The sequence below is a fragment of the Callorhinchus milii genome, unplaced genomic scaffold, assembly GCF_018977255.1.
Source record: "Callorhinchus milii isolate IMCB2004 unplaced genomic scaffold, IMCB_Cmil_1.0 Scaffold5, whole genome shotgun sequence".
Lineage (NCBI taxonomy): Eukaryota > Metazoa > Chordata > Chondrichthyes > Chimaeriformes > Callorhinchidae > Callorhinchus > Callorhinchus milii.
The window spans coordinates 49732236-49740176 of record NW_024704746.1 but is presented as its reverse complement, the minus strand read 5'-3'; the positions used below and the strand labels follow the sequence as shown (position 1 = coordinate 49740176).

Sequence of the window (7941 nt, the reverse complement as noted above, 5' to 3'; positions counted from 1 at the left end):
TTGTTGTATTTGCCTACAATAAAGCAGAGATTGAGACAGTGGGCAGAGTAGCTATAGAAGTGGTGTGCAAAGATTGATCATACAAGATAATGTTTCACACTGTAAAATTAAAAGCTGATACTCTGGAAGATATTGAAATGGGGTTATTCAGAAGAATTTGGAGTGTGGAGACAGAAGACTACAAACAAAGGGAGACGGAAGAAATAAAGGAAAAATATATAGAAGAACATCATGGGAAATACGTCAAAGAAGAGCAGAAGATACATTGAGAACTACCAGGTCAGGAAGAGTAGGAAAACAACACAGAGATTAATTGAACAAAACAGAGAGAAAAAAAACAAGAAACCAAAAAGGGGAAAATGTTGGATAAGCTTTAAGAAAATAAGGACCAATTAACTAAGACCAATGACAGGGGGTCAGGAGGTAGCTTGGGTAATCTCCTTTGAGGATAATAACAATAATCCTTGCATTTGATACAGTGCTTATCACATCTTCGAGCGTCTCTAAGCAATTCACAGAATATAACTAAAGTATATTTTGTGGGCAAAAATTAGTAGCCAATTGCGCACAAACAGTCATGTATTGAGTTACCAATTTTTTTTGAAGGAATTATTACTATTACCACTGTAAAAGCGATCTACCAATCGATTAACATCCGGGTTCCTACATATTGCTGGGTAAACAGAGGTGTGTGGAGTAAGGAAACTTGTCCAACATTTTGTCCTACTGGGAATCTAACCCAGGTCTCTTGCATCCAACATGAGTACTCTGAACTACAGGACTTGTTGCTTTTGTGTCTGGAGCATCCAAGCTGTCATGTAATCATAGTTCACTTGTGGCTCAGACACTGGACTGTCCCATTAGACCATCCAGAGTCCAGACTGTATTTTGTAGGTGAACAAAGCAGCCAATTTGTGTGCAACAATGTCCCACAAACAGCCTTGGAGTGTGTGATCAACTTTATTTGGAAAATTTAAGAAACCCCGTTTCCTGACAATGATGGAGAAATTGCTCCATCTGCTGTTCACAAACCTATACTGCAATGACGGCACAGGTGAAGCTGTTATTTCTTGTGTGCCTTTGTGGCCTGAAATTCCATCCAGTCTCTGCCTGTGACATCCTTTTATCTTAAAATTAAAAATGGGGAAGAATTTGGGAAAATTCAGCCTTTATTTACCAGGGTTTTTTAAAGCATTGCAGAGAACTAGTTACCAAATTTCGAGTGAATTCCAGTTAGAGCTAATCCTTGTTTGATACAGTACTTCACGTCAAACCTCTTCAAAGGATGTAAAGTGCAGAGACTGTATTTTGTGGGTGAACGCAGCAGCCACTTTGCATGCAGCAATGTACTACAAACAACCATGAGGGATATGGGGAATTGTCAGGAACTCCCTTCTCTTTTTCAGCAGTATCACAAGGTCTTTAAATGTCCACATGAACAAGCACAGGCGAGGCCTTAGTTTAACGTCCCATTGAAGGACGGCACCTTGAATATTACAGTGCTTCCCTGGCATTGCGCTGGAGCATCAGCCTAGACTTTGAGTTCAAAGTCTCGATATAGGACTTGAACCCACAATCTTCTGACTCGGAGGCGGGAACGTTTCCAAACGAGCCAGACTGATGTCAACTATTTTGTATCGTCATAAATTTTAAGACAAAATGTCCCTGAGGTTGAGACTGGGTGGAGTTTGGGCTGGTTCTACAGCTGATTCCTAGGATGAGGAGATTCTGTACATATTGAAGCAACACAAAAGGTGTCACGTGAAGGGCACTATATTAGTGCAAGTTGTTGTTGGATAATTGTGTTTATACTGTTTTTGTTTAGCCTGATATCTGACTGGGGAAACCACCACCGTGGTTCAGAGTTTTGTTAGTTAGTGAGGTTAGACCTCCTCAGGCCATTTAACTGAATTAGACCGAAACGTTCCATGTAAGGAATGAGGGTTGTCCCTGCAGACAAGTCCCAATCCCCTCCCAACCTCTTCTTGGCCCCAAATTGTCAAAGCATAATGTGGACCACCTGAGCAAATCAGGTGACCAGATTGCCTCTCCAGTCATCATGGTTAAGAGATTCCAAACCAGACGAAGTATCACATATATACAAACTTATCCATGGAAATTCCTGTGTCTGGAATGGAACACGCACTAGGGATCCTGCATCCTGGGGGAATACGGCCTTCTTGCTTAATTTCAGAGAGTATTAGATGTAGGTTGGCTTGGGGACTCGAGAATGGGTTTGGTATAACTGCTGGAGTTAAACCAGCTACAACTGCACAGCTAGCCTTTGAGAGCACTACCTTTTGCTCACTTCCCCCACTGGAGCTCTAATCCCATCCCCTGCACTCTTCCTATCGTGTCTCCGCTTGTACTTGCTTCTCTCCCTGGAGCTCCCAACTCTTAATTCCATTCCCCTCCTCTTTTCCCCTTTAATGTTATTTTGCTCAAGCCTGTCCCATGAATTATTTGCCTTACCTGTGAGTGCTTTGGCCAGAGTTGGTTGTAGCTTGGGTCTGAAACAGCACATGTTGTGAGCCTCGGAAGTGTAGAAAGAATACAACAATATAAGGTAGATCAGCCAGATGTGATGCAAGGGGCTTCTCTGATCTTATACGCTTCTATGTTGCTAAAACTAAGAACATTGTGTGTGACAATCCAATAGAGGAGGTCATGATCAGGGTAAAACATTCGGTACATTTGGTCGAAGACTTTGCTGTGGAATCAATCATCAAAGAAGTAAAGTGACATACGTGGAAACCCCATCACTGTGATCAGCGGAATATCTGACACATGGGGGGGGGGGGGGAAGCATCACTGCCATCAGCTGGTATCTGACACACATGGAAACCCATCACCCTGTGTAAGATTATTTGACCACACAGTTCTAATGGCCCAGCTGCATTGAATTGCATAAATCATTCAGTGCTGTGGTTAAGAAAGCAGAGGACTTGGACCTTAAGCAGGGTTTGACAGAATCCATACAAATGATAAATAGCGAATAAATAGGGAGGTAGAAAGGGCTTTAAACTACTAAGGGTGGGGGAGGTAAAAACATAGTAAAGTATAGTCCACCACAGTTAAACTTGAGATCAACAAAAGCAAGAGAGCAGATTAACAAGGGAGAAGAGCAAAGTGTGTCAAGCAGGGAAAGGAAGTACAGTGATAGAGTGCTGGTGAATAGGGTTAATAGCCGGAAGTCAGAATTAAGGGCACTATATCTGAATGCACGAAGCATTCGTAACAAGATAGATGAATTAGTTGCACAAATAGAGACAAACCGGTATGATCTAGTAGCCATCACCGAGACATGGTTACAGGGTGATCAGGGATGGGAACTGAATATTCCCGGCTACGTGGTATATAGGAAAGATAGGCGATGTGGTAAACGAGGAGGGGGAGTGGCCCTGCTAATAAAGGATGGGATAAAAACAGTAGAGAGGAAAGATTTTAAATCTGAAAAGCAAGATGTAGAGTCAGTATGGGTAGAGATACGTAACTTCAAGGGGCAGAAAACTATAGTGGGAGTAGTTTATAGACCCCCAAACAGTGGTCAAAGTATCGCTCAAGGTATAAATCAAGAGATTAGTGGAGCATGTAGCAAAGGAAAGACACTAATTGTGGGTGATTTTAACCTGCACATAGACTGGGACAACCAAATTGGGAAAGGTAACATAGAAGAGGAGTTTATAGAATGTATTAGAGATAATTTTCTAGATCAATATGCTGAGGAGCCGACCAGGGAACAAGCCATATTAGACCTAATGAAACAGGGCTGATCAGCAAACTGGAACTTAAGGCTCCTCTAGGGCAAAGCGATCATAATATGATGGAATTTAGCGTTAAGTTAGAGAGGGAAGTAGTTAAGTCTGAAGCAAAAGTCTTCAATTTAAATCGAGCCAACTTTGCTGGTATGAGAGAGGATTTAGCCAGAATAAACTGGGAGACTAAACTTAAAGATTTGACAGTAGACCAGCAATGGCAGACATTCAAAGAGATAGTGCAAAATTCCCAACGAGCACATATTCCTTTGAGGAATAAGAATGCCATGGGTGGTGCAGCTATGGCTAACTAGAGCAGTTAGGGAAAATATCAAATCAAAAGAAAAAGCCTATAAAACAGCGAAGGTGAGTAGTAAACCTGAGGATTGGGAGAACTTTAGGGAACAACAGAGGAGGACCAAAAAATTGATCAAGAGGGAGAAAATAGATTACGAGGGCAAACTAGCAAAGAACATAAAAACAGACTCCAAGAGTTTTTACAAATATATAAAGAGGAAAAGGCTAGCGAGGGTGAATGTGGGTCCATTACAGGCAGAGACCGGAGGAATTATAATAGGGGACAAAGACATGGCAGAGTCATTAAACAAGTATTTTTCTACAGTCTTCACCGTAGAAGACACTGGAAACATACCAAAAATAGAGGACCAAGAAGACAATGTTAGCGAGCAACTTAGGGAGATTAACATTAGTAAAGAGATGGTTCTAGGTAAATTGTCGGGTCTTAAAACCGATAAATCCCCTGGACCGGATGGCCTGCATCCGAGAGTTTTAAAGGAGGTGGCTACTGAGATAGTGGATGGCATGTCTATAATCTTCCAAAAGTCTGTGGATACTGGAAAAGTTCCCATTGATTGGAAGATTGCAAACGTAACTCCACTATTTAAGAAGGGTGGGAGAGAAAATAGGGAAAACTATAGACCAGTTAGTTTGACGTCAGTTGTAGGGAAAATTCTTGAGTCCTTAATAAAAGACGTAGTTATGGGATACCTGGAAGACCATAAAAAGATTAGGCAGAGTCAACATGGCTTTACAAAAGGGAAGTCATGCTTGACTAACCTTTTAGAATTTTTTGAGGATGTATCCAGCAGGTTGGATAAGGGGGAACCAGTAGATGTGGTATATTTGGATTTTAGGAAGGCATTTGACAAGGTGCCACACAAAAGGCTGTTACTCAAGATCAAGGCCCACGGGATTAATGGGAAAATATTAACATGGATAGAAGAGTGGCTATCGGGTAGAAAGCAGAGAGTAGTGATAAACGGATCATTCTCGAATTGGCAGGATGTAACTAGTGGAGTGCCACAAGGATCAGTGCTTGGGCCTCAGCTATTTACCATTTACATCAATGATCTGGACGAGGACATTGAATGTAATGTGTCTAAATTCGCGGATGATACTAAACTAGGTAGCAGAGTGAGCTCTCAGGATGATGCAAAAAGATTGCAACAAGATATAGATAGGCTCGGGGAGTGGGCAAGTAGGTGGCAGATGGAATTCAATGTTAGCAAGTGTGAAATTATTCACCTTGGTAGCAAGAATAAAAGAACAGATTATTTTCTGGAAGGGGAGAAGTTAGATAGTGTTAGTATTCAAAGGGATTTGGGTGTCCTTGTACACCAGTCCCAAAAAGTTAGTTTGCAGGTGCAGCAAGCAACTAAGAAGGCGAACGGCATGTTAGCGTTCATTTCGAAAGGTTTAGAATATAAGAGTAGGGAAGTCTTGCTGCAACTGTATAGGGCTTTGGTGAGACCGCACCTAGAGTATTGTGTGCAGTTTTGGTCTCCTTATTTAAAAAAGGACATACTTGCCCTAGAGGGGGTGCAGCGTAGATTCACTCGGTTAGTTCCTGGGATGAGGGGACTGACCTATGAGGATAGGCTGAATAAACTAGGGCTGTATTCTCTAGAGTACAGAAGAATTAGGGAGAATCTTATTGAAACTTATAAGATTCTTAAAGGGCTGGATAAAGTACACACTGAGGGACTGTTTCCTCTGATAGAGAATCTATAACCAGGGGTCACAGTCTTAAAATTAAGGGTCAGCCTCTTAGAACAGAGTTGAGGAAACATTTCTTCACTCAGAGGGTAGTGAACTTATGGAATTCACTACCCCAGAAGGCTGTAGATGCTCAGTCCTTGAACATTTTCAAGGCTGAGACTGATAGATTCTTGAAAAATAGAGGGATTAGGGGATATGGGGATAGGGCAGGTAATCAGAGTTAGGTGAGAAGATCAGCCATGATCTTATTGAATGGCGCTGCAGGCACGAAGGGCCGAATGGCCTACTCCTGCTCCTAATTCTTATGTTCTTATGTTCTTATAAACCTCATAATCCCTTGCTCTTACCACTTCTGTATGCAACAAGTATCTTCTTAAATATGTTAAATACACACGTGTATATAGATGCACACACGCACAGAGTGCCCTGCAGTGATTTAACACAGTTTAATGTAAATCGAAGACAAGGTGTGATTACATTTTCTACACATATACAATATGCATATGTGAGTGTAGATTTTCTGCTTTAGAAGATGATGCACTTTGGAGACCAAAAAACCCCAAAACAGTGAATGACAAGCTAAACAGTTCAGCACAGCAGACTCCCTTTTCACCCTACACGTAGTAAGAACGATCAAAATAACTATATACTATATATTTTCCTTTAAAATTATCTTTAAATTTACAATGCTTCTAATATTAGTTTGAAGACCAGACTGTGTCGTCTCACTCATACCTCCTAACCCCTGAAACAGTGACGCCTGACAATACAATATAATTTCAGAGAAAACAAGTGAGGACTGGTTTTTAGACAAACTGCTTCAAACACTCTACAGTTCAGTGAAAGAGACATCCTTATAACTGTACCTACAGGGAGGGAGGAAAGGAGAGAGAGGGTGGCGGATGGATCAGAGAGGATGACATTGTATACTGTGCCTTTCCCTCAAATATTGAAATATGCACAGATCAAAAATGAAGCACAAAATACAATCCACAAAGATAAACGTGGAGGAACAGTGTGCACACACAAGAGCAACAGAGACCAGGGGGATATACCTTAGCCAGTGAAACGCAATCCAGAGTTCAGATAGGGTTTACAGAAGAGTGCTGATAATCTCCCGAGAGTGGCTGTGGGTTAGAGTGGCTCATTCCCTCCCCTACACCTCACGCTTCTTTCAAATTCTAGCGCTCAGCATCTCTAAGGTTTCCCCCTTGCTTCCAGGCAGTTGCTTCCAGGCAGTAGAAATTAATTTAGAATTTAGGGGAAGAATATTCATTTTTTTGAATATTCAAATGGTTTTTTGAATATTCAAATGTGCTACAGCCTCCTGCCACCTCTGCCAATAACTCACCATGCTCTCATCTTGCTCTCATTGCCGCTGCTACCCAACCATCTCCAGCACACATCCCCGGTGCTGCAACCCTGTTACTCTGCTCCAGTATCACAGCCCTGCTCCTCTGCTTCAGCACTACAGCCCTGTTACTCTGCTCCAGTACCACACCCCTGCTCCTCTGCTTCAGCACTACAGCCCTGCAACAACAAAAACAAATTACATTTGTATGATGCCTTTCACCTGAGTAGAACATGAACTCTACCTACAGACCTGCTTTTCTGCCCCAATCATACAAAGCTGTAACCGTGCCCAGCCGTGCACCCCCACAGCTCTGCCTAGTTGTGCACTCCTATAACTGCCCCAGAGCCTGGCATTCTGCCCTAATGGTGTATTTCCAAGTTATCAACTTTCAATTCTTTTTAAAATCCTCCCATGATGTGATTAGTATATATTATGGGAATTTGTGAGTTGGTGGAGGGAGCTAAATCTCTCTGGAACATGCTTGGAGACACAGAGTTGGAATCTGCTGGAAATCTAGCACTCAAAGTGCGCTCCTGAGGCACTGGCTGGTGGAGTTCTGGGATTGATATACAACCTGCTCTCTGTGCTTTGTCCACTGCACCTGATGCCACGGCTTCGAAAACTATCCTCCCAGATGTCCGACATGTTCATGACAAAAATAAGAAGCACATGGAAGACAAAAATCCATCCAGTGCATTGCTGGAGGGAGTGTTGCATTGTCAGAAATGCTGTACTTCAAATGAGATTCTAAACCCATGTCCCACTGTGCCTGTTCATGTGGATGTTAAAGATCCCACTGCACTATCTGAAAAA

At 42.1% G+C, this 7941-nt stretch overlaps 1 long non-coding RNA gene across 1 annotated transcript; it reads right to left on the bottom strand.

Annotated features, from left to right (window-relative positions):
- Positions 1-6196: 6196 nt before the first annotated feature.
- On the bottom strand, positions 6197-7941 carry LOC121849239. The gene is made up of 2 exons (XR_006085174.1): positions 7772-7941; positions 6197-7661 (listed from the first exon to the last, which is right to left on the bottom strand). It is a non-coding gene; the product is annotated as an uncharacterized LOC121849239 (long non-coding RNA).